The 26,898-nt window shown below is 37.6% G+C and overlaps 1 pseudogene; it reads left to right on the plus strand.

Annotated features, from left to right (window-relative positions):
- Positions 1 to 115: 115 nt before the first annotated feature.
- LOC147822294 (phosphatidylinositol 3,4,5-trisphosphate 3-phosphatase TPTE2-like) lies at positions 116 to 23,182 on the plus strand (annotated as a pseudogene).
- Positions 23,183 to 26,898: the final 3,716 nt, after the last annotated feature.

The following is a 26,898-nucleotide window of genomic DNA, read 5'->3' on the forward strand; positions in this document are numbered from 1 at the left end:
ATTTTGTACTGTGATTTAAATTTACATAGTGAAATTTCTTCCTTTTAAATTAATTGTATTTTGAGTTGCAATTATAAAAATACTTTGAAGCCAAATCTGGAGGATGATGGAAATCATGACCCGAGAGGTGCTGACAAATGACTTGAAGGAAGTGGAAAATTATTTGATTCCAGACAGGATTGGGAAAGACATAGAAAAGGCTTGCCAGTCTATCCTCTTCATGATGTCTTTGTCAGAAAAGTAAACATCCTGAAGAAGCCCAAGTTTGAGTTGGGAAAACTCATGGTGCCTCATGGAGAAGGTAGCTCTGGAAAAGCTACTGGAGATGAGACTGGAGCTAAAGATGAATGAGCTGATGGATACGAACCACCAGTCCAAGAGTCTGTTTAAAATCCAGATTTTCAATAGTGATAAATCCTATTTTTAAATACTTTGAAGTCTAATGAGCTCATCTTCATAGATTATGCAATGTAACCTAATTTATGGGGAATGTGCTGAGAATATGTAAGAGAAAGTCTTAGCACTTACCAGCACTCCTTTCAATCATATAAATATTTATAGAATTGAATTCTTTCTTTTATGCCTGTCACTATGCTAGAAGTACCCATGAATATGTGATCTTGTTCTTGTTGAAAAACTCACTGATTAAAAAAAGTCTTACGGTCAAATTAATCTTTTAAGAACTTATGGTAGTCATGCCTTCACTTGGTTTTTATCACTAAATTCTCAAAAATTATTTGTATTATTAAGATTTATTGTAAGAAAATGGTAGAAACTCTCTAAATGAGAACGTCTAAAAATTTAAAGAGTTTACACATAAAAGCTAGTAATTTTAACTTAGTTTGCTTCCTCTATATTGGAGTTATTCTGATGTGTCTACTGTAGGACAGCATGATAAAATATTTTGCAGGGAATTTTATTCACTGGAACTACTATTGGGAGAAAACAGTAATTTGTTTGAGATTCTAAGGCAACACAATTCTTTTTATCACTGGACGGTTTAATCCCAAATAATTTTGGTATCTCATTATCTACCTTAATATTGTCTAACTATGGGGGCAAACCCCCATTATCTTTATTATCTTTATTTTAGCATATTTGGAATTTTGCTGATCTTTGCGGACTTGTCTCTCTTCATTACAGAACTATTTGTCACTAAAATCAAAGATTATAGTCCTTTGGAATATCATTCAATTTCTTTAGTTATTTATTTTTTCTCATGGATGTTCTTCGGGTATATGTAGAAAGGTAAGCTTTACTTTTTGGCATAAAGCTATTTTATACTGTCATAAAAAGCATCCCAAAATGATTTGCAGATCAACCCAATGAAAAGTATCCCTCTTTATCAAAATAAAACTCCTTACAAGCATTGTCCACTGAGAAACAACGCAAATTCAGCTTTTCATAAATTGGGCTTTAATAGTGTTACTGCTGCAACTGGTATTTCATTGTTCAAGAATGTATTTTAGATGGTGCTTTCAGTAAACTTTGAAGGGATTTTTAGAAAAAGAGATCAGGCACCTGATGTGTCTGTAAGTACATTAATTAATAAGATAAATATGTATGTAAGATACAAAAATTCTTTGAGTTGAAATTTCCCAAAAAAGTTGAATCACAAGTAATATTTGATAGAATATTAAATGTATCATGAATAATCCCTGTATCAGTTAAAATAAAAACTTTTGTTATGATGGGGAGGAGATCTGAGCTAACAACCCATCAGTGAGACTTGGTAGTAGAATAGCAGTTTTTTCTCTGCTTCCTGGCTTTCTGAGAAGGTGAGTGGCTGAACTGAACCTTGACACTGGATTGCTGTGGGAGGGACTAAGTTCCCTAGCCTCACTGTTCCAGAACATTTCAAAAGGCAGTTTATCTGCATTCCTGATGACTTTTTATCTTCCTTTGAGCTAAGGACAGTTGCCCCCAAACAGATTACGAAGACCCTGTAAGAGTCTGTCTCCAGAAGCTTTCTCTGGAGCTCCAGTGCGCATGTCTAAGAGTAAGTGAAAGAAAGCAGAGGTGAATGGAAGCCTGCCCTTGCTCTGGGGAGGGCACAGCAGCCCATTGGGATTCCAGAATGGTTGCACAGCCAGACTATGAGTTCAAAATAGTGGGCCTCTTTCCTTCTCATAATCTCTTGTACATGCCTCACAGTCCCAGTTGCTCCAGGGCAGTGACATATTCAGATTCCATTGCCCATTGTACCACCCAACATCCCACTTATCCCATGAAAGAAGCAATATTTGCCTCTTGTTCAGTGGTTTGCTTTTATCTCTTACTAAGCTTAAATTGTCATAATGATGCTTCTTAACATATATACACATAATGTAAATTTATTGCTTGAAAACATTCCATTAATACTATATTTTCTCTTGTTCTAGTCTATTTAAAATTATCTGTTAAAATATAATTTTTAATGAATATAAATCAACTTGTACCCTTAAAATACTATTTCTTTTTTTGTGAGGATAAACATATTTTTAATTTTATATTACAGGAAACAGCATTATTTTTCTGATTTACTCAACATCTTAAATGCAATCATTACTGGGGTAATTCTGCTGGTTAACATCATTTACTTTTTTCATGACTCGATGTTTATTGGTGCTATCCCCAGGTATGAAAAGTTCTTCCTTTCTTTCAATTTTTTTTGCATTTTCCATGGCTTTAGTTTTTTGTTTTTATGGTACTGGGGATCAAACTCGGGACCTTGCGCTTGTGAGGCAGACGGCGGAACCACTGAGCTAAAATCTCAGCCATCCATGGCTTTAATTTTGTATAATCATTTAAACTATTCTGTGATGTGTTTCAAACCAGAAATGTTTAAGTAAATTTCCATATACTTTGAAACAAAAAGATAGTGACAGGTGAACACTGTAGACTCTAAGTATCTTTAGTTGAATAAAAAACATGGAGCACCCAAAGAAGAAATCGGAGACTTGGCTTCTTGTACTAAATTTAATGCCATTACATTCTGAAATTCTTCCTAAATTCCCACTTGCGCTTCAGCCACAAATTCCTTTCAATGTTCTATCTGAAGGTTTCCTATATCTAACAGAGTATTGATGTATGCAAAATTTGAGTGACTCCAATCACAATTCTTGAAAAAAATAGCAAATGGAACAGAAAACCAAGAAGTGACACGAACAGTTAGAAGAAGAGTAGTTGTGTGTAGTTGTGATGAAAATGAAGACAGCTGAGGCAAAGTTTGAACTGTTAAGGATTAGGAAAGCAAACCACCAGTGAGTGATCTCTCCCCTCCCCTCGCCTTCCCTCTTCTCTCCTGTAGCAACAAGGAAAAGAACAATGAATTTGCATTCATATGTAGAGGGAGTGGGGGGCACTTTCTAGGCTTATTCATTGGTCAAATAACTAGGTTTTAAAGTAACTACCCAAGGCTTCAAGTCAGGACCCCACTAAATGTGGGTGGCAGGATGGAGGTGATACAAAATTGCCTCTGGCTAAGAACCACTGCTCTAAACTTGACCCGGGGCTGCAGATACAACTCAGGAGTCCAATGTTTAGCATACACGAAACCCTGGGCTCAGGCCTCTAGGACTGTTGGGTGCAGGGAGGGAGAGGGGGAGCGAGAGAGGGAGGGAAGGAGAGAGGGGAGAGAGAGAGAGAAGGTGAGAGGGAAGGAGAAGGAGAGGGAGAGAACAAGATCTGTTAAACAATCCATATTGACACAATCTTCTGTTTCTGAAGCAAAATGGGCCTCTTAAATTTATTTAGATTGACAGTTTTATTTCGACTTTTACGACTTCTCATTCTGATGAGAGTTTTTCATCTGGCTTATCAAAAAAGACAGCTTGAAAAGCTGACTAGAAGGCTGGTAAGTGGCAAAACATATTTGCTTTTTGTTTTGGGAAATACTGTAAGGATAGTCTTGTAATATCGTGGTCCTTATCCACATGTTGATATATGTTTTACAAATCAATGATTGTTTTAAATCCCCAGGTTTCAGAAAACAAAAGATGATACCTAAAGGATGGATTTGACCTAGACCTCACTTATGTTACTGGTTTGTGAAACATAACTGTTAATTTGCCTATGTTCATTTCACTTGTGAATAATTTCACTTTACTAGTGAATAATATTTTCTTTTGGTTTTTCCTTGGCTAGGCCATCTTATTTCAAAGTATCCATAAAGATATCTGCCACTGTGGGTGTGTGACATATTTGTAGTTTAGATCTGGCATTGAAAAATCTCATATCATTTCAAATCAAAGCTACTTGATTGCACTCAAGAAATGGGATTGATTTTCAGCTGACTCCATTATAATTTGATTTAGAATTTATTGTGTTCTGGTAGTTATCCTGGGTCCCAAGCATCCTAGAGAGGCTTCTTTTCCTAAAACCCCAATGAGGTTACTGCTCTGTAGATCTAAAGTTTTTGGAGTCAGAAGAGCTAGGAAGGGCTCTGGGAATACCCATCGATCACTGGAGCAGATTTCTTAGCTTTTCTTTGGTAGTCAAGGTATTGAATAAAATTTAACTAATGAGAAGCTCTAAACTAAGACCAACACAAATTTGTGGTATATGACTAGAACCAATTGAATCTTAGAAGTATACCAGTTTAATGGTCACTATATTGGATGATTTAATATATTAGCTTGATTATCCTGAGAATTAACTTGTTTCTGCCAACCTCTATCTTGAAAGTTCTTTTCTATGAAAAAAGAGTCTGGTTAAAAAAACGATAACTTTGACTTCTAGATCGTATTATTGCCATGTCATTTCCATCTTCTGGGAGGCGGTCTTTGTACAGGAATCCAATTAAGGTAAGGATATTCAAGTCAGATGTGGTGGCACATGCCTGTCATCCCAGCACTTGGGAAGCTGAGGCAGGAGGATCGCTGTGAGTTCAAGGCCAGTCTGGACTATATAGTGCGACTCTGTCTCAAAGAACAACAACAAAAAGGTAAGGATATCCATGTAACAAATACTCCTCAGTGAATGCAGACTGTAGAATCATAAGCTTAATATTGACCCTGAGATGGCAATATTCTAATAGCTTACTCTTTCGAGGTTAAAAAAAAAAATCATGATGGATTGATGTCATTTGGCTTTTGTTATTTATAAACCACTCCAAAACTTGCTGGTTTTTAAACAAAAACCAATTTATCTCATGTTACTGTGGTTTTTGACTTTAGCCTTAACACATTGGTTTTGATGATCAGAAACAGGATTTGTTTTCTCACCTGGACTCACTCATGCATCTTATGGGTAGTTACTGGGTCATATGAAGTCCGGTTAGTCTTAAATGGCTCAAGTAAGCAGCTCTGTATAGCGTCTCTCCTCCAAGCAGACTGGTCAGCCTTGTTCACATAGTGGGCACCTGGTAAGGGTCCCGGAAACGCAAAGAAAAGAATGCAAAGCCCCTTAAATCAGGCTTCAAACTAGTAAATGTATATCTACCTCATTCTATTAGACAAAATAGATTTCAAAGCTGGTCTGGATTCAAGAAGAAGAAAATAGATTCCATCTCTCTATGGGAGGAAACATAATGCATTGTGGCCATATTTTATATCTTTGAGGGAGAAGGAAATGCTATAACTAAAATGTATTTTCTTAGATTGAGATCTAAATTATAATGGATTGATACTGCTTTAAGCTCTGTGGATAAAAAATTTCAAACATACAGTGTTTACTGTGAAATTTCAACTCAGTCATCAGTTAAGAAGTATCTATGAGCATATGTAAGTTAGTGCAATTTACAGTAGCTGTTATGTCTCAATAAAAACATAATTATATAGCCAGGCATGGAGTATTATACCTGTAATCCTAGCAAGAGGTTGGAGGTTTTCAAGCTTAAGTCCTAGTTCGGCAACTTAGCAAGGGTCTGTCCCTAAATAAAGTTAAAATATAAAAAGGTTGGGAATATAGCTCATTGTGAAGGCCCTAGGCTCAATCCCTAGTACTTTCCCCAAACAAAATGTAATTATACATCTGTAGGTATGCATACTTATATGTAAGAGCAATCATGTGTCATTTAATAATGCGCTACATTCTGTTGGGTGGGGTTTTTTTGAAAAAAAGTTGAATTTAGAGCACTTACTGTCTTTTGCATTGATCCACATATAACAAATATAACACTGTCAAAAAAACCATGTTCAATAATATTTAATTCATTTCTCAAAATTGCCAGAATTTATCTTTATGGGTAAATCACTAAGTTACTTTTCTTATTGCTGAGACTACCCAAAACCCAAAGTTAAATGTAGGAAGGTTTATTTAGTTCACCGTTTGCAGAGTCCAGAATTGGCTGGCTCCAAGGCAGGATGGCATCGCAGAGGAGAAACAGTTCATGGAAGACAGAAGGAATCAAAGCAACAAGGAACTTTAACAGCATCTTTCTGCCCCTTTAATCTTATCCAGACTACTTAGGGAAGTTAGCACTCACACCCTTAATCCTAATGCCCTTGATCCTAGCATTGCACCATGAATCAATCCTAGTGTCACATACTCTAGATCCAGTCACCTCTGAAAAAACCCCATCTATGACTGCATGAGGCTTTGGGGAGACATTTAGACAAAAGCCATAACAATCACCCCTTGCTTACTGTGTAATATTGTTTTTCAGTAGATAAAACTGATAATTATTGAGTTAATTACAGCTTACCTAAGTAGAGCCAATTTTATTTTTGTAGATTTGGTGGTGATAATAGCAATTAGTTGGCAGGTTTCCATATTGCCATCATTTATCTAAAATGTGATATAATTTATCTTTGTATATCATTGATACTATACATAATTATTTTATACATTTATTTGTATAGTACCTAGGTAGATTATAATATTCATAATTGTACAAAAGTCATTTATTCAGAACTAGATTCAAGTACTAACCATATCTTACATCTGTGAATTAATGATCTGGAAGAAATTTAGCTAGCTAACCAGCTAATTTCCTTTGCTGTTAGCTTTTTTTTTGTTACTGGGGATCGAACTAGGGACCTCGTGATTGCAAGTCAGGCGGTGGCACCACTGAGCTAAATCCCCAGCCCTCTGGTAGCTTTAAACAATGTACATTTATAGTATGGCTAGTCTGAATAGCCAAACCCACTTTGTGGTCTACTTGAAAACTATCAGTTACATATGATTTGGAACCAACATACTCGCATTCATATTTCTTGAATCCTCCCTACAAGGTGCCAGTGAAAGACAAGTGAATAAAAAGTAATAACTTTTAGGTTACTCTTAGTAACTCCTAAATTACACCTGGGTCATGTTGGATATGTAACACATATGTCTGTCCTTTTTAGGAAGTTGTCTGGTTCCTAGATACCAAGCACTCAGACCATTATCAAGTCTATAATCTGTGCAATAAGTACATAACTCATTTTTCCCCTATAGATATAGAAAACAGATTATCACAGTAATAAGATGATTCTGCTTTTACATTTCATTTAATCATAAGTACTTAGTAGTAGGGAGTTAGATCAAAAACCCACATCTTATGCTGGTTCTGTTTGGTAGGAAAAGTTAGCTCACCAGCACAAAGTTATCTATGAGCGAGGCAGGAATGGTAGGACCAAAGGGGGAAAGGGGTGGAAGTGAACCATTTAAGGAAGATGTGCTCCAATGGAATTAAGTATAGGAAATTTCTGGTTTCTGTGCAACACTGTGTTGAGGACAAGTCAACAAACGTGCTCCCTAAACTGCCAGGAGTGGGTTGTGATGACAGCAGGGCACTTGATGTAAAAAAAAACAGTGGCATCAACAAACTCTGTAGAAAACAGATTATACCCCAGTTTACCACTCTTGTCTGTTGAGTGTGTATATCAAGTAGATGTTTTCAGAGGCAATAATTTTGGCCAGCTATATTTGCCTCTGCTCCATGGTTTCTAACTATCTTATAGTGATATGAGTAGACAGCTAGAAATTTAAATGTGATGCCTATCAAACAAAATTGAGTTCAGATTACCTGACAAACCACTGTCTCCTTATGGTTTTGAGACTCATGATTGTTTTAGAGCAGATTTCAACTCAGAAAGCTTCTTTTGAAAATGGATATGGAATTTCTAACTCATTTATGATTTCATCATTTGCTATGCTTTTAGGCAGAGAGATATATCTACTATTTCTTTTAGGTGAAAGAGCTTATGATCCTAAGCACTTCCATTATAGGGTCCATCGAATTAAGATTGATGATCACAATGTCCCCACTCTAAAGTAAGTTTTATGCTACCTTGTCTATCAGAAAAGGGCTAAATACACTGGGCTTGATTTTTTGGAAATATTTTAATTCAACTAAAAATCTTATATTTGGAATCAGGGAGATGTTATTGTTCTCCAAGGAAGTAGAGGAATGGATGGGTTAAGATAAGGAAAACATTGTTGCAGTTCACTGTAAGGGAGGCAAAGGTAATAATGTTTGTTTTTTTTTCTAAGAAATTGAAAAGATAGAGCTGGGATATAACTCAGTGATACAGCACTTGCCTAACATGTGTGAAATACTGGATTCAATCCCCAGTACTGCAAGCAAAAAGAAAGGAAGAAATTGACAAAATATATTGAAGTATAAGAACAAGATACGCAGTGCTATTAATCAGTATTAATTGTTGTTAACATTGGAAAATAGCTTGGAGACTGAAGCAAGGGAAGGAAGAAAAGAAATAAAGTGAGAGAAGGAGAAAGGGAGAGAATAAGGGAGAAAAGTAGGGGAAAAAGAGCTAAGGAAGTTGAATGTATTTTCCCTTATTTACTATTTGGGTTTCTTCATTTTTATTTGCCTGTTTATATCAAAATAAAATGGCATACAATTTCAGAATGTCAGAGCACTTTTTAATTTAAGGCTATTCTTTTTTTCTTTTTCAATTAACAAGTAATTTTCCATTTTTTTGAAAACAGAATATCTGTACATTTATTTAGAGACTTAATTTGTTAGAAATTCTGGTAGTTTTCAGTGTAAAAATTTTTCAGTTTTCACCTTTTCTATTTTTTTATTAGTTATACAGAATTAGAAGTTTTATTTTGGCAGATTTGTACATGCAGATAGCATACTTCAATCATTTTCATTTTGCATTACCTCTTTTGGCCCACCATCCTCCTTAGTTTTATACTGGGAGGGTTGATGAATATATTTATTACTTATATCCATCCTCCCTATTACACAGCCCTACCCACACACCTTTATTCCTTCCCTCTAGTCTAACAGTCTCCTTTCTACCTTCTCATCTTTTTAAAATTCCACATGTCAAGGAGAATATGGGATATTTGTCTTTTAGAATTTGGCTTATTTCACTCAACATGATAGATCTTTCCAGTTTTTTGCAAATGATAGAATTTTGTTCTTGCTGTGACAGACCAATACCCCATTTTGTTTACGTACCACGTTTTCTTTTTCCACTCATCTGTTGATGGGCATATAGTCCTGTTCAATATCTTGACTATTGTGAATCATGATGCAATAAACATGGGTATACACGTCTCCCTATAGTATGCTGGCTTCAGTTGCTCTGGTTAAATATCAAGAAATAGTATCACTGGACCAAATGGTAGCTCTATGTTTAGTTTTTAAAAGAACTCCACACTGATTTCTGTAGTGACTATAGTAATTTACTTTCAAGCAAGCAGTGTAGAAGGGATTTATCATTCTTCATCCTTACCCGTCAGTACGTATTGCTTTTTTAAAAAATAATTTTATTGGTGCTGTTTAGATATACAATATAATTACATTCATCATTGGAAATCTGCACCTTTACATAACCTTTCTTGGTTCTTGTTTTTACCCCATTCCCCTGCCCTCCCTTCAACCCCTCCATCTTCCCTATTTACAAATATTTTTTCAGTTTTTCATTTACTCATATTAATTCCATTCCCTTCTTTCCTTTCCCCTACCCCTCACACTTCCCTTCCCCTTTGCACCTTTTCCGATTTCATATTATTATACCTTTTAGTCCTTATTTACACATTCAGTTTCTCACTCTAGAGAAACTACTTGGTATTTACACGTGTGTATTTATTTTACTTAGGAACATGGCCTCAATTTGCACCCATTTAGCTATAAATGTCTCTAATTTCTCATTTTTTATGGCTGAGTAGTACTTCATTTTATTTATTTGTTTGATTTTGTTACCCTGGATCAAAGTTGGGCCCTTGGGCTTGCGAGGCAGGCAGCAGAACAACTGAGCTATATCCCCAGCCCCTAGTACTCCATTTTATATTTAAAAAACCCCACATTATTTTTTTTTAATCCAGTCTCTAGTTGATGGACAATCGCGCTGCTTCCAAGTTTTAGCTATTACAAATTGTGCTGCTATGAATATGGGTGCACATATAGGACTTTGGTATGATTCTTTTAATTCTTTGGGGAAGATCCCCAGCAGTGCAATAGCGGGGTCAAATGGGACTTCCAGTCCTAGTTCTTTGGGGTATCTCCATAACGATTTCGACAGTGGTTGTACCAGTCTACAGTCTCACCAGCAGTGGAGCACGGTTCCTCTTTCCCCACAGCCCCACCAGCATTTGTTATTGGTTGTTTTCATGGTAGCAGCCATTCTTTATAGAAGTGGAATCTCAGCATTTTCAGTGGCATCACGTGAATGACCAGGGATGTTGAAAAGTTTTTCATATGTTTATTTGCTATTTCTACTTCCTTATCTGAGAAAAGTCTGTTCATTTCAGATGCCCATTTTTGGATTGCGTCTTTAAATTTGGGAAGTCTGATTTTTAAAAGTTATAGATTCTAGATAGTAGACCTTTGAGAAACAGCAGGTGAAATTTTTTTTCACAGATTGTGGGTCTTTTCACACTGTGGTTTCTCTTGCAGTACAGAAGCTTTTTAATAAGACAAGATCTCAGTTATTGTTTATGCTAGTTCACGGGCAAATGAGGTTTTTGTTCATAATATCTTTTCCTACCCCAGTGTCTTCAAGAGTTCTACCTAACCTCTGTTCCAGCTGGGTCAGTGTTTCTCTTTTAATATTTAGATCTTTAATGCATTTTGATTTTAGTTTAGTGCATGGTGGCGGATATAGGTCTAGTTTTAATCTTTGGCAAGTTGAAACACAATTTTTCCAGCACCATTTATTAAAGAGGCTATCTTTCTTCCAGTGAGAGTGTTTGGCTCCTTTGTTGAAGATGAGGTGGCTGAGTGTGTCTTGAGTTGCTTCTGTATCTTCTAATCTGTTCCACTGGTCCTCAGGTCTGTTTCTTTGCCAGTACCATGCTGTTTTTAACCACAGTAACTTTGTAGGATACTTTCAAGTTGGAGGTTTGATACCCCCTGCCATGCCTCTGCTGCCTACAATTGCTTTTGCTATTTTAGGTCTTTTTGTTCCAAATGAACTTCTTTTTTGTTTATTTGGTACTGGGGCTCAAACTCAGGACCTTTTGCTTCCGAGGCAGGTGTGATGACACTGAGCTAAATCCCTGGCCCATCAAATGAATTTTTGGATTGTTTTCTCAAGGTCTAAGTATGCTGCTGGGATTTCAATTGGGATTACATTGAATCTATAGCAGATTTGGAAGAATGACCATTTTTCACTATGTTGATACTTCCTACCCAGGAGCAGGAGATGTCTTTCCATTTTCTGATGTCATCAATCTTTCTTTTCAGAGTGCCATAGTTTTCAGAGACGAGGTCTTTGATTTCTTTCGTTAGGTTGATTCCTAGGTGTTTCAGTCTTTTGGATGCTATTGTGAAAGGAATTATTTGCCTTATTTCTCTCTCAGTGAGTCTGTTGTTCATGTAGAGGAAAGCTATTGATTTTTGTCTGTTGACCTTGTATCCAGCTACTGTACTGAATTTAAGTCCAGAAGACTTTTGGTGGAGTTCTTGGAGTCTTCTATATAGAGCATCATGTCATCTGCAAATAATAACAATTTGACTTCATTTCCTATCTTCATTCCTTTTATTTCTTTCACTTTTCTAATTGCTGTGGCTGTTTCCAAAATTATGGTGAACAGGAGTGGTGATAGTGCACATCATTGTGTTGTTCCTGATTTTCGTGTGAAGGATATTGGTTTTTGACCATTTAGTATGATATCGGCTGTTGGTTTTTCATAGATGGTTTTATCTGATTGAGGAAGACGCCGTCTGTTCCAATTTTTTGTAGGGTTTTTATCACAAATGCGTGGTGGATTGTTTAAAATGCTATTTCTTTATCTCTTGAGATGATCATATGGTTTTCGTCCTTGGCTCTATTGATATAGTGTATTACATTGATTTTTGTATGTTGAACCATCCCTGCATCCGCGGGATGAATCCCGCTTATTCAGGGTGTATGATCTTCTTGATCTTCTGCATTTTATTTGCCATTATCTTATTAAGAATTTTTGTATCTATGTTCATTAGTGAGATTGACCTATAGTTCTCTTTTTCGGTTGGGTCTTTCTCTGCCTTGGGGATCAAGGTGGTGCTTCCAGGCATGAATTCGGGAGTACTGTTTCCCTTTCAATTTCATTGAAGAGTTTAAACAGTAGTGGCAGTAGTTCCTCTCTCAATATCTTGTGGAATTCGGCAGTGAATCCATCAGGACCTGGGCTTTTCTTAGTTGGTAAGATTTTAATTACATTTTCAATTTCATTGGTTGATACTGGGTTGTTTAGAATTTTTAGCTCTTCTTCCTTCAACTTCGGTAATTAATACGTATCTATGAATTTATCCATTTCCTCTGTGCTTTCCACCTTATTGATGTATAAGTTCTGTAAGTAGGTATTGATGATCCTCTGGATTTCTTCTGGGTCCATTTTAATTTCATCCTTTTCAGTGCTAGTTGCATGGATTTGGGCCTTTTCTTTCCTTTTTCTGATAAGCTTGGCTAAGGGTTTGTTGATTTTGATTATTCTTTTGAGGAATCAACTCTTTGCTTCACTGATTTCTTTGCATCTTTCTGTTAGTCTCCATTGCATGGATTTCTGTTCTGATCTTTATAATTTCCTCCTTTGTATGAGCTTTGGCTTTGTCCTGCTCTTTTTCTAGAAACTTGAGGTTCAACATCAGATTGTTTAACTGGCCTCGTTTCTGTTTTCCTCAGTATTCACTGCTATGAATTTCCCTCATAAGACTGCTTTCATTGTGTCCAATAGATTCCAATTGTGTTGTCATTTAATTGAAGGAACTGTCTGATTTCTTCTTTAATTTCCTCTGTGACCCGTTGGCTATTCACAAGTGTGCTATTCAGTTTCCATTTGTTTATGTAATTCTTGTGGTTGCTTTTGCAATGGATCTCCAATTTCATAGCACTATGGTCTGATAATATACAGGGAATAACTTCGATTGCTTTGCACTTAGTTAAACATGTCCTATGAGCAAGTATGTGGTCTATTTTGGAGAACGACCCTTGTACAGCTGAAAGGAATGTGTATTCTGATTTTGTGGGGTGGAAGACTGTAAATATCTGTTAAGTTCATTTGTTCAAGAGTTCGATTGAGTTCTACTATTTCATGACTTATTTATTGTCTAGTTGATCTATGTGTGACAGTGGGGTGTTGAGGTCCCCCAGTACAATAGTATTAGTGCATGTATGACTTTTCATGTCGGTATTTGTTTTATATAGTTGGGCGCACTAGTGTTTGGTGCATAGATATTTCTGATTGTCATCTCTTCCTCTTGGATTCTTCCCTTTACAAGGATGTAGTGTCCTTCTTCATCTCTCTTCATCAGTATTGGTTTGAAATCTACTTGATCTGCAAAGAGGATAACTATTCCTGCTTTTTTTCGGGTTCCTGTTGCATGGAGTATTTTTTTTCCACCCTTTAACTTTCAGTCTATGAGATTCCTTTTGAATTAAGTGTGTTTCTTGTATGCAGCATATTGTTGGATTTTGCTTCTTGACCCATTCTGCCAGTCTATTTCTTTTGATTGGTGAATTGAGACCATTAACATTGATGGTTACAACTGAAACGTACTGACTTATCATTGCCATGACTTTTTCTTTTTGTTGGGTTCTCCCCATTTACATTTAATTTCTTGTCATGCTAGATGGGTTCATTCTGCTTTGCTTCCTGGGGTTGTGATCCTCAATGTCTGTTCCTAGCAAATTGTGTAAATTCTTTGGAATGCTGGTTTGGCATTCACGAAGTTCCTAAGGTGTTCTTTGTCATGAAAGTATTTTATTTCTCCATCCGTTTTGAAAGATAGTTTTGCAGGGTACATTAATCTGGGTTGGAGGGTGTTTTCTTTTAGGGCTTGGAATATGTCACTCCAAGCTCTTCTTGCCTTGATGGTTTGTGTTGAGAAGTCTGCTGTGATTCTGATGGGCTTTCCTTTTTATGTGATTTGTTTCTTTTCTTTAACTGCTCGTAGAACTTTGTTCTTCTGTTGTTTCTGGAATCTAAACAATTATAAGCCTATATGTAGTTTTTTTTGATCAAGGCTATTTGGAGTCCTATATGCCTCACTTATCTGTATGTCAAGCTCTTTTCCCCTGCTTGGGGAGTTTTCTGCCATTATTTCTTTGAAGAAACTTTTTATGTCATCTCCACTCTCTCCTGCTTCTTCCTTGACTCCATTCAGTCTTATGTTATTCTTCTTTGCATCATCTAGCAGCTGCTGGATTGATTTCTCATGTTCCCTTGTAATTTTGAAGCAATTTTTCTTTTCCTGGTCAGATAAATCTTATCTTCTATATCTGAAATTCTGTCCTCACATTGGCTCATTCTGCTGTGTAGACTTTCAGTGTTTTTCATGTCCTGAAAATCTATTTGCATCTGTTTTATGGATTCCATTTGTTTCCTATGTTGGGATTCCATCATGTTCCTGAGCTCCTCTCTAGATTTATTAATCATGTCTTGCACTAGGGGCACAATTTCTCCTGTTATCTGAGAAATTATTTCTGATTTCATTTTTTCCCGATCCCCTTTTGTTGCCAGTTCAGTGGGTCCAGGTGGTTATCAGAGTGTTCCATCTCATTTCCCGTTGGGGTTGCTGTAGGTGATCTGGAAGTCTGGTTTTGAGACATTTATGTGTTTTCTCATTTCGACTGGGGGGGGCTGTTGGCGCCTTCCTGGATTACCTCCTCTGAGCTGGGATAGGTGAGGCAGGGGCCGGGAGCAGCGGTAGGGGTGGTGACCCAAAAGCCCTTTCCTGTGGGCTGGGACCAGCGGGAGGGATGGCCCGGAAGCCCCTTCCTCTGGTCCAGGAACAGTGGGATGGAGTCCCAGAAGCCCCTTCCTCTGGACCAGGAGCAGTGGGATGGTGGCTCAGAAGCCCCTACCTCTGGGCTGGCAACAGAGGGACTCAGTACTGTGGTCTGGTGTTCTGGTGTCCTCTGAGTCTTTGTAGTGTGGAACCAGGTGCCTGTACAGAGGAGCGGGGGTGGGGGGGTCCGGGGGATTGTTGCCGGGGCATAGGCTGATTTGGCGAGTCGTGACTCGGGACCTCTGTAGGGCGTGCGCAGACCTGCCTGTCTGCAAGTGGCCTGATTCGGCGTGTTCCGCGCTACTCTGTGTGGAGTTTTATATGTGTCTTTTAGTTGTATGTTGAGTTCTCTGCATGTACTTGGATTTTTCTATGATTTCTGTACATTGGTCTTTTTATTCTGTGCATGAAGCCCTCTAATTTTTCTCTATCTATAATTAGTCTATGGTTAGTCTTGTCAGCATCATCTAGTAGTGGTTGGATCAATTTTCCTTGCTCTCCTATTGTTTTTAAAGTATCTCTGAGTATATTTCCTTATGCCTGCCCTCAGTGATTTTGTTCTCATGTTGGTCACTTCTATTGTTCATGTACAGACTAGGTCACTAGATGAATTTGCTAAATGAGGAATTGTATATAGTACTGTATTTACATTACAATATTTAGAACAAAGAAATGATCAAAGGAAACTCCAACTTGACTTTTCTTTCATTTGTTTAACTCTTCCATGCAGTACTGTAATGTATAACAGAAGATAAAGCTATTGTGCAATACAATCAGCAAAAATTAGAGTACTGTGGACCGAGGATTTAGCTCAGTGGTTTTGCTGCCTGCTGTGCAGGCACAAGGACCCAAGTTTGATCCCTGGTACCAAAAAAAAAAAAAATTGAAAAAAAATTAGAGTACTGTATAAACAATACCATACCCCCCCCCAAAAAAGAGGAGAACGAAGAGGCAAGGGAGGAGAGGACTATAAAACAGATTATAGAACTATACCAAAAAAAAGCAGATCATAAATCCAAGCAGAGGGTTGTAAGTCTGAACAGTGCTAGCATGAACAGTCACTAAATTGGTAGATCATTCTGGGTGTGGTGCTGCAGGCCTGTAATCCCAGCTCTTGGAAGACTGAGGCAGGAAGATCGCCCTGAGTTTGAGCCAGCCTGACCTACATAATAAGTTCAAGTCCAGCTTGGACAATGTAGAGAGACCCTGTCTCAAAATAATAATTATAATTATAATTATAATAATAACAAATAAACAGGTCATTAAATGAGAAGTACCTGTATTCAGAAAAATTATTTTCTCCAAGATTTATGTTTCATATCTTTTCATGGACCTGTTTCTTTGGTAAATTTGTCATTCATGTTCTGAATTCTTTTGATTAGCTCCTTTGATTTTTTTTATTTGACTCATCTTTAACCACATTGGTCAGTTTGTCAGTTCCACAATCTGGCTATGTCATCTTTGAGTTTGCCCAGCTTCTTTGCTTCCTCACTGATCATTTTGCACAGCTCAGCTATTCAGTGTTTGATTTCCTCTCCATCAATGCCTCTTGGATCTGTTTTGAAACCGTTAGGAGTCTCTGTAGGCATATTGTTGCCTTGTTTCTTTATGTTCCTATTTTTTGTATGTGTGCTAAGAGTTGGGGTCCATCAAAGTGAAGAGTCTTTGTTGTTGGTATGAAGATGTCTTTTTAGTTAGGTTCTGTTTTCCAGTGATGTGATCTTGGCTTTATTTGTCGAGAGATATTATCCACCACTTCAACCTATTTAGTTTAATTGGATTAGACCTAGTCACTGTGGTGTAAGAGAACTTTTACTGGTTATAACAGCATCCACAGATCCAACTATACATCAAAATTTGACAATGTTGTCCTTTTGTCAATGCACCTTACAGACTCTACTATACTGCTAATACTTAGCAGACAGCTAAGTTAAAAAATATTTAAGACAGTTGGGCAGGGCTGGACTCTCAGCATAGAAAACAAGACACATTTACTGAGGGTTAACATTAAAAAGAGAAAAGCTACTACACCCACATACTTCCCCCAGGGAAGCTATATGACCAGATTCTCCATCTGATCTCCATTTAATCAATATTACCTGGGTGACTGTACTTATAATCTCATTGGTTGATCATGGTTTTGGCCCAGCTCATGCCCACCTTGTGATTTTCCACTGGATCTTAGTTTTGTTCCACTTTGTACCTGCCTTACCTCGTGGCTTTGCCCCATAAAACACCTTTGAGAAGAGAAGTGGACCGGCAACCCACTCTCAATGTCTCCTCTCCCATCCCTCTCAGGCAGAAGCTGTCTTTCCCTCAGTAAATTTTCCTTAACTCTTAACCTCTATTCTTCCTAGAACTCTTAATTTTAGAGAACACAAACTGGCATTTCAGATATCTAGTAGGCTGGGAGTTATCCTTGTTTCGATTATTTTTGCTTATTTGGTTTACATGGTGCCATATATTACTAGTAGCATTCAGTCTGGCTTGTGGAGGGATGGGGGAAAGAAAGAGAAAGAGGGAAAGAAATGGGATAAATCATTAAGAGGAGAGGGAGATAAGAGAAATGTCAGTGAAAAATAAGGTGTCAGACCTGTTGGAGGTATTTTTATGGCTGAAGTAAAAGGTTAGTTTTAAGGGGTTTGATAGAAGATTTGTGGAGGCAGAAGAAAGGATGCAGAGGGAAGGAAGTATTATATGAGACTGAGAGAAGCTGTGAGGTTGTTGGAACCTGTTAATTTGTAGTTTTATTTAGATCCACTAAGCACAGTTCTGTTAAGGGTTATCTCGTGTGGCCATGAATGCTACCATTCAAGTTAAAGCACTCTAGTCTGGCTCCATTGAATACCCCACCCTCCCCTGCACACCCCTAGGTTTCCAGGGATGCAATCCACATGTCCCTACCAGCAAGCTCAGTGATGCCCACAGTTTGTAGTATTTAGCCTCTCTCTGGCTAGGGCAGAGGTGGGGGCAGCTTTTCTTTTCCATGCTGAGCAGTGGGCAGGGGGTAGGTTGCTTCAGGGACAGTGTTCCTTGGTGTTTGAGGAGGTGATGGGGTGGGGAGGCATTGCCTGTTTGGGGGCTGCTGTCCCTTTCTATGGTTGCAATTTGCAGTTTCCCTAGGCCCCTACCTGCAGTTAGCTCCCAGCTTGGGTTTCTTCTTCCAGGTGGGAAGGAGAGTTTGTAGGGGGCCTGTCTCAGAAGTCTGACATCTATAGTAATATTGTCTTCCTTCATGCTGTTAGAGCTGCTCCAAAGATGGCATGTTCATTGGCTAGAGGTTGTGGGGGAACTGTGGACCAGTGGTGACCCTAATTCCCTTTTTCCACAGCCTAGGTATTTGAATCAAGCTGGAGAATTAGTCTTCCAGCTTAATTTTCTATATCTGGATCTGTTTATCTTCCTTGTTTCAGAATACTTGCATTATCTGGTGTCTCTTGTATGAGGGTCTCTGATGTGCGTCTCTAATTAACCATGTTGGAGTCTTGATTGAATTTTTATATTATAATTCTTTCCTTTTTAACCGCTATCATCAGCTTCAAAAATTTATTTAGTTATTTGTATACATATTTATTGCAGTACTGGGGATGGAATGCAGGACCTTGTGCATGCTAGGCAAACACTCTACCACTGAACCACTCTCCCCTCCCCACAAATCTTTTTATAATTACTCCAAAGATATCAAACCACATTCTTGGTTTAGCTGAAGTGTTTGTTTTTTTTATGTTGACCTAATAGCCTGCATTCTTTCTAAATTCTCTCATTAGTTTTAGGAGTTACGCTATAGATTTATCTGGAATTTTTCTAGTCTGAAAATAATGAAAGTTTGTTTCTTCTATTTTAATCCCACCTCTTTTGTTTTTCTTCTTTTGTAATACTACCTACACCCTGAAGTAGAAAGTTAATGGATGCAGTGAATAGTGGGCACTTTTGTTTAATTCTTACCTTTAAAGGGAATGCTATTGACATCATGGCATTAAAATGGTGTACCTGGTAGGTACATATTCTTTTTGTTAAGTTAATGAACTTTCCTACTTTTCCTTAATTTTTAAAGTCAAAAAGTTAAGGGCCCAGGATTATAAAAAAAAAGTCAGGAAGTTAAATAGTTTACATTTCTTTCTTTCTTTTTTTCGGTACCGGAGATAGAACTTGGGACTTTGCGCTTGCGAGGCAGGCGGCAAAACCACTGGGCTAAATTCCCGGCCCCATGCCATTTCTAATTATGACAATTATGTCAAATATTATGTAAATCTGTAAATGTTAAAGGAGAAAGAATTTTAATTTTGTGAAGACTAAGTTGAATGTTTCAGGACTACTTAATGAAGTTGAAAGGCAACAACCAAAATCATGGCTGAACCAAATGCAAGCAGGACCACTAAAAATACTGAGAGAAAAATTGTAGTAGAAAATTCTAGAAAGAGTCTACACCTAGCTTTCTGTAAAGAATCTGTAATGAGAGATTATAGATGATATACTGGCCTTCATACAGTGAGCCTGGCTTTTCCAAGACAGAACTCATATTTAAAAAGTTAAACTCTTTGTTCAATATTAGAATTTTAATGAATTAAAGTATACTTATGTCTGAGTTACAGTAAAGTATCTAAACCATGCACCGGTATATAGCATTTTTATGACTCCTTGCTTTACTGCTTTGCTGAATGAGAGGACAGGATTCTGCTCAAGGTATAACTGTTAAAGGAAATTTCCAAGTTTCTTTCAAATGAAAAAAAATCAGTTACAGAGACCCAGAGATGTCTTCCACAATTGAAATTTTAAAAGTTGTTGTATATAAGAGGCAAGAGTCTAATACTTGGTACCCTCTTGGAACAAGAAGCTTTTATTTATTTTGGTACTGGGGATCGAAGTCGGGTCCTTGTGCAGCAGGTGGTGAAACCACTGAGCTAAATTCCTGGCCCAAGAAGCTTTTATTTTTAATCATAGCAGGAAATGGTATAAACTTCTCTTTAGAAGTACCCAGATTAGAATAGTGTTATTCAATTGTTAGTTGCAAAATCAGTTTAATGTTTCATTAAAATTTTTTAAAGAACAAAATTTAGTGTCCCAGGTTAAAAGGTAAGTTGGGAATTACATGATTAAGATCAGTGTGTTCTGCCTAGGTCAAAAGCTACAAATTGTTACATTTTTTAAAAAAGCAACATATTTTTTTCAAAGTGCAATTTTTGTAGACAGAACAAAAGTATAAATTAGAATAAAAACAAAAGACTTTGAAAATGAAGTGACATGATGCATGAAGTCAGAGATTTGCTTTAAAATCCTGTAGCAGAAAGAAAAACAGAAGGAAGAAGGCAAGGAAGGGAAAAGAGAAATTAAAGAAGTATAGTAAAATGCTGATAATAATAGAATCTGCAGAACAGGCCCATGGGGGCTCATTATACTGTTCTCTTTGTATTCATTATGTTTGGAAACTTTTCATACAATTAAAACTATTAGGTAAAATGGATGGAATAAGAGGTATTGCTCGTGATAGATGGTGTTTTGGGTTCTGATCATGTTTTGTCTTTTATAGGTATTTTATTTGTGTCAGTTACAAAAGTAGAGTGTATAATTGGTTCTTAAGAAGTAGAGCTTTAGCTTTGGAGTCCTAGAGGAGAGCTGATTACATTTTCCTTTACTGCACTGCTTATCATTAGTGATTGAGGAAAAATATGCATGAGCACATGAACCACGCCCACAGTTAGGATAATGAATTCCAGAAGAAAACACTCTGGCTAATTCTGAATTAAAAATGCATTCAGGGTGAAAGAAAATCAATATAAAATGCACTCTGAATATTTCTGAGTGTATTTTTACACAGCTCTACAGTGAACAATGGTTTCTTGAACTAACTTCTTTTCTTTTCTAAGAAGAACTGGAACTACGGTTTGTGCCTGCCTTATTACCTGTAGATTGTTTTTAACTGCAAAGGTATGCCAGATGTTACTGTATGCTCTATCTTATTGACTGAATTTGCTGTTTCCTAAATAACACTGGTAGAATATTAAGACTATTCTTTGAGGGTAAATAAGGACCAAAATGGATGACAGACATTGGGAAACAGAAAGAAAATGTTCAAATGGAAAGGCGAACAAGGGAAAGAGGATGGCGAAGGGAAGGAAAAGGAGGGAATAAGGGATTTTTAAAAACCGCGAAAGAATAGAAGGAAAACAATAAAAACAAAGTTTTGTAAAGAGGGAGGGGAAGGATTGAAGGGGAGGGAGGAAAATAGGAAAAAAAGAATTGATATATTATGTACAGGTACACATTCCCTATGATGAATTTTATCATTGTGCATGTCAAAAGTGTACCACTAAAATTAATTTTTTAAAAAGATTATTCTTCGAGTCATAATCCTTAAGTGAAATTGGAGAGGTAGATTTTAGGAAGCCTGGTTTTGATACTTCCTGTTTAACTGGAATGCCAAAAATCTCATTAACTAACATAGATAACATTTTAAACCACTAGTTTTAAAAATAAAAATTAATGCCAAAAACTCTATGATATATAGATTACCAGCATTTTAAATAAAGGCAGGACCTAGAAGAGGCAGGATTAGGGTGAGATGAGTAATACAAATGCAAAGAACCTCAATAAGATGCTTCACTCACTTCCCCAAGAAAGTAATATAATTTCTTTCTTCACAAAAATATCAAATAGCCAGGTGTGGTGGTGGATGCCTATAAGCCCAGAACTTGGGAGATTGAGACAGGAGGATCGGCATGTGTTCAAGTCCAGCCTGGGCTACATAATGAGTTCAAGGCCAGCTTGGAATATATAGTGTTACCCTGTCTTTAAGGAAAAAAAAAAAGAATATCCAGATTAATTGGATAAGTTCTCCAAAGGGCCTGGACCATCCTTAGAATTGTTAAGTCAACTCATTTTCCAGCTCAGAATGTAGTCTCTCATGTGTATAGTTATTTCTGCATAGTCCATATACAGGGGACCTGTCACCTCTAGATATTTCTTTGGAAACAAGGTAAGCTGTTTCTATCTCTTCAAGCAGGGTTCTCAGTTGTCTTACTGCCACAATCTTGCTGAGCAGTTACTATTTACAGAATATAACCCCAACAATTCTTATCTTTTGGACTGTAGTTTAGAGAAAAGAAGCTGAGGGTTCTGCACCACACCCAGCTCTCTAATCCTACCACCTTGTGCTTTTCTGATTCCTAATTTGAGATACACGGGTTTTGAAAATGGATGTTCTATCTATCCTTATTCCGCATAGCCCACCCCCATAACACAGTGTCTGTGGTCCTTCGGCTAGGTCAGTAGGGTCAATGCAGGACATGAGGGAGGAGGAGAGAGGGGTGGGGCAGGGGAGAGAAAAAGAAAAAGGGAAAGGAGGTAAAAGAAAAAGTGACATTCTAGTGTAGTGGTTTTCAAAGCTTATATTATCATCAGTGAGTTATAAAATTGAATTACTGGATTGTGATTAGCATTTTTAAATAAAAAGGAAAAGAGCAAAATAGTATCAAAGGAGAAGTATTCTGTGTGTGTGTTAGTGACAGGTTTATTAATATGGATTGTTGCTTTAAAACTAAAACTTTTTTTTTGGTACTGAGGATCGAACTTGGGACCTTACGCTTGCAAGGCAGGTGCCAGAACCACTGAGCTAAATCCCCAGCTAAAACTAAAATGTTTAAAAGCCATTGATCCAGAGCTCTAGACTGATAGCAGGTACTTGAACCGCAGTACTGTGCTATTTCTAAATGGCTGCACTGTATCCATAACAGCTCGTGTGATTTCTTTTGAACTCAGTCTTCTAGTCTATAAAATGGAAGGTAGGAAGAGAGGTTGGACCAAATAATTTGTAAGGCTTTCCAGCTCTAAAATTCCATGCCTTTATGAATTTTGAACTAGGGAAATTTTTATGTGGCTTTATTTGTTATTTTGGGTAGCTTCTACCCAAATGTTGCTGGCTAAAAGAAATAATGTGCCCTATAAATTTTAACAATGCATAATGTAGGAGAGGGAAGAGTGCATTGGAACCACCGTGTATTATTCCCTTTTCCATAGGAGAGCACTTATTTTGGGGAGCGACCAACAGATAAAACCAGTAGCACTAAGTTTCAAGGAATAGAAACTCCCTCTCAGGTAAGTTTTCTTTATAAAAGAGGGAGTTTTTTTAGAGGAATGCGTAGGACTGGCACCTGTTATTTGGTTTTTTAAAAATTCTTTGGTGATCAGCAGCTGCACTAAGGCACCCTGCAGTAGGCCTTGATCCCTTACAGGGCTTAAGAATCATATCTTAAGACCTGTCTCTGCTTGAGTAGCATTGTGCTCTCCCAGAGCAGTTGACTTTCCATTTTATATTTGTATAAAATATATATTTCCATTTATATTTGTTATTGTTCAAGAGATGATTTTCAGCTGGATGTGGTAGAGGATACCTATAATCCCAGTACTTGGGTGGCTGAGGCAGGAGGGTCTCTGAGAATTCGAGGCCAGTGAGTTCAAGGACAGCCTGAGCTACATAGTGAGACCCTGTATCAAAAGACAAAAAAAAAAGTGATTTCCCTCCTGAGTAATAAGTCTAATACTTAAAGTTCCAAACTCCCCCAAAGTCACCAGCCTTTGATTTTCCTGTAAAGAGGAATTAAGTCTTTCACAAACCCTATAAAGGCAATAGCCAATTTAACCTTTGCAGAAGAATATCACAAAGACTAATTCTGCATGACTCCTCTCAAGAGGAGAAAGAGAGAGAGAGGCTATATTCTGAAAAACAATGAAAAGGGGAAATGTTTTTCAAAAATCCTATTATATAGCAGACACTGTTGTACTTTTACATATATCTCATTTAATACTTGTAACACCCATGTGAAATATATGCCATTACCCTATTTCTTCCTTTTAAAAACATTTTATTATGGGAATTTTCAAACATATACAAAAGTCAAGTGAATCATATAATAAATCTCTTTATAGTCACTATGCCACTTCAGCAATATCAGCCCATAACCAACCATGTTTCTTCCATTCCCTCTCCAGGCTCCTCAGCCCCCTGATCACCACCACTTTCCACTTTTTCTTTCCCTAAACTTATTATAAAGAGATCCCAGTCATCAGATCATCTCACAAGTATCTCAGAATGGCATCTAGCATAAAGACAAAAAAAATAAAACCTTATGAAACAGCTGTCACCATACAATCTGAGCACTAAGTCAAAGAATGAAATCACAGACAAAAAGGAGGATGTTAGGAGAATGTTTATTGGAAGTAAGAAGAAAAATAGCTTTCTGGTGGTCCCAGAAAATGGGGTGAGAGGATACCTACCGTCGGCTAAAAGTAATATATGAACTTACCAAAGTCCAGCTCTAATCATGCCATTTCCATGGACAAAATCCATAGTGGCTCCTTGCAGTCAATGGCAACAAACTAAATGTTTAAACCTGGTCCTCTAATATAAGGCTTTCTCCCACAATGTTCATTTACCACTCCACATTCTAATGCATTTTAGACATTTTGCTGTTTCCCTGGCCGGTCAACACTTTTCATGCCAATTGAGTGCCCTTTCCTTCCCAGCCTGAAATAGTCTCTTGCTTTGTCAGTTCTTACAGACTTTTGTGCTTCTTTAGAGACTGTCATTTCACATTGTTTTCTAGTTGTTTCAAGTAGTAATTTTTATATTCCCTTTAAAGGGAAAGCTCATAACTTACCAACCTTTCTACCATTTGCATTCAAAAATGTCTTGGTATCCACCACCCTATATCTTCTTTGCTTGTAGTGAGTGTTTCTATTGACTTCTGATACAAGTGCTTGTTTTAAGCTTCACAAGAAGGAAGTGTGACAGCAAAAGCAGCTGGAGGGCCCTAGTGGGTTACATCCTTTGGTAGAAGGTGGAGCATCTGGTAACAGAAGCCAGAAGGATGTTAAAAGGATGTTAAATATATCTACTTCAACAACTCTTCCCATGCATCTTTCCTTCCCCATTTCTTCTGCAAACATGCAATTTCCCAAACTTTAATTCAGAACTAGCATACTGTACGTTATAACCATTATCTCTTCTGATTCACTGGGGTCAGAAGCAACTCAAGGACTCGGCTGCAGGTTTAACAGTGGTGTTGGTAAGACCCCAGAACAGAGTGCCCTCTGCTGGGTGTTAATTCTTAGATACAGCCACATTCTGCCCCTACATTGTAGTTTTTTATACTGACCACATTGCGTCTATCCCTGAGTAAGACCTTGCAAGAGCCTTTTTTTGTAATGGTTCTTTCTGTCACTGGCCACTTATGCTCGTACACTCAGATTCATCTGCTTGCTGCTGACCAAATCAAAGAAAGCTATATATTTGATTAAAAAGGAGAAAGGATTCATTCAAAGCTACCTCTGAGGAGATGTAGGGGCCTATTTGCCTCAAATCACCATCTTGCCATTTATAGGGGTGCAAGTGATATAGGAAATGATATAGGATTTATAAATGATATAGGGGAAATATTATAACTCCCAACCTGCTAGATGTCTGACATGCTGAGTTCCTGTTCCCCAAAATAGAAGAATGAATTCTAAGGAACAACGGAAGAGTAGGAAATATTTATTGAGGGGTAAGATACAGCTCCTGAGAGGGAGAAGGGGACCCCACTTCTCAGGGGAAGTTTTCTAGAGCACAACCACATGGGTAAAATGTGGGTTACTGCTATGGTCCACCAATAAGATTATAAGTATAGTCACTTAGGTTTACATTGATCCAATGGGGAAGCAAGTCATGTAGCAAGTATACATGGAGGGAACAAAGAACTTTTTAGGAAGAGATAAGTCAGAGGGTCTTGGTCACCCACTGAGGTGACTGATGTCTAGCTAGACGTCATCAGACCAGGTGTTACCACTTATTTTAGGCCTGGTCATTTTGTCTTTATCTTGAGGCCTGGCCTCCAACAGATGCCCCTCCAGCCACAGTTGTAATGTGTTTTTACCTTTGTCCTGACTCTCTTGAGGGTCTAGCCTGTCTGATTGCCTATAATATTTTGCCTAACTTAGCTGTCTACAACACAAGGATCTTTTTTAGTAAAGAACAGAGAGGATGGGGAGCATGAGAGAGACAGTGCAGATCTTCACACTTGCTTCACTTCCAGCCATCTTCAGCTCATCCTCCTCTTTCTTGTGGAAATGGGGCCGGCATCTGCATATTCCATAACTTCTTTTGGGCTGAGAAGAGGGTTTGGGCTATGGACTCAGCAGGAGAAAATTTGGGGAAGTTGCTTATCTCTAAAAGAAAAAAACCCCTAACTTTTAAAGTTTCATTTTCAATGCCAGTTACATTTCTAGTGGAAAGTATGACACTTAATCGTATTAGTGCTGTCCAATTGATTCAGTATCAGAACTCTACAACTCCTTGAAGAAAAGTCCAAGGAAATCCTTGTGAGCAACTTGTCAGGGGGGAATGATGAAACTAAGAGAATTCCAGGGCTTTCTTGCAAAAGCAGAATTGGAAAGTGGAAAGTGAAAAAAACTATATCCTTCAGGAACAGAGAAGAATGACATAAAATCTACTACAGACTATGGAAGGCTTTCTCTGCAGTCTTCACATATACGCTTCTCCCATGACTGGAATGCTATTCTATAGCAAATCACAAACCTTTCTCTGACTCAGTCGCAGTGAAGTTTATACCTCATATTAATAATATTGCAGCTGTGTTTGTTCTTGGCTCTAATCAGGTGCCCTCTCAATATAGGCAGCCCTTAAGCAAAAACTGGTTCTTTTCATGTCACTTACCCACAGCATGGGGCAGCATACATTAAAATGCTGAGCTATGCAGTGGCCACCCCATAAATGTATCCTTAATTTCTATCCCTTCTAGGAGTTATTTGCAAAA

The sequence above is a fragment of the Heterocephalus glaber genome, unplaced genomic scaffold, assembly GCF_053883595.1.
Source record: "Heterocephalus glaber isolate CG9 unplaced genomic scaffold, H.glaber_assembly_v1.0 deba00001666, whole genome shotgun sequence".
In the NCBI taxonomy this organism is placed as follows: Eukaryota; Metazoa; Chordata; class Mammalia; order Rodentia; family Bathyergidae; genus Heterocephalus; species Heterocephalus glaber.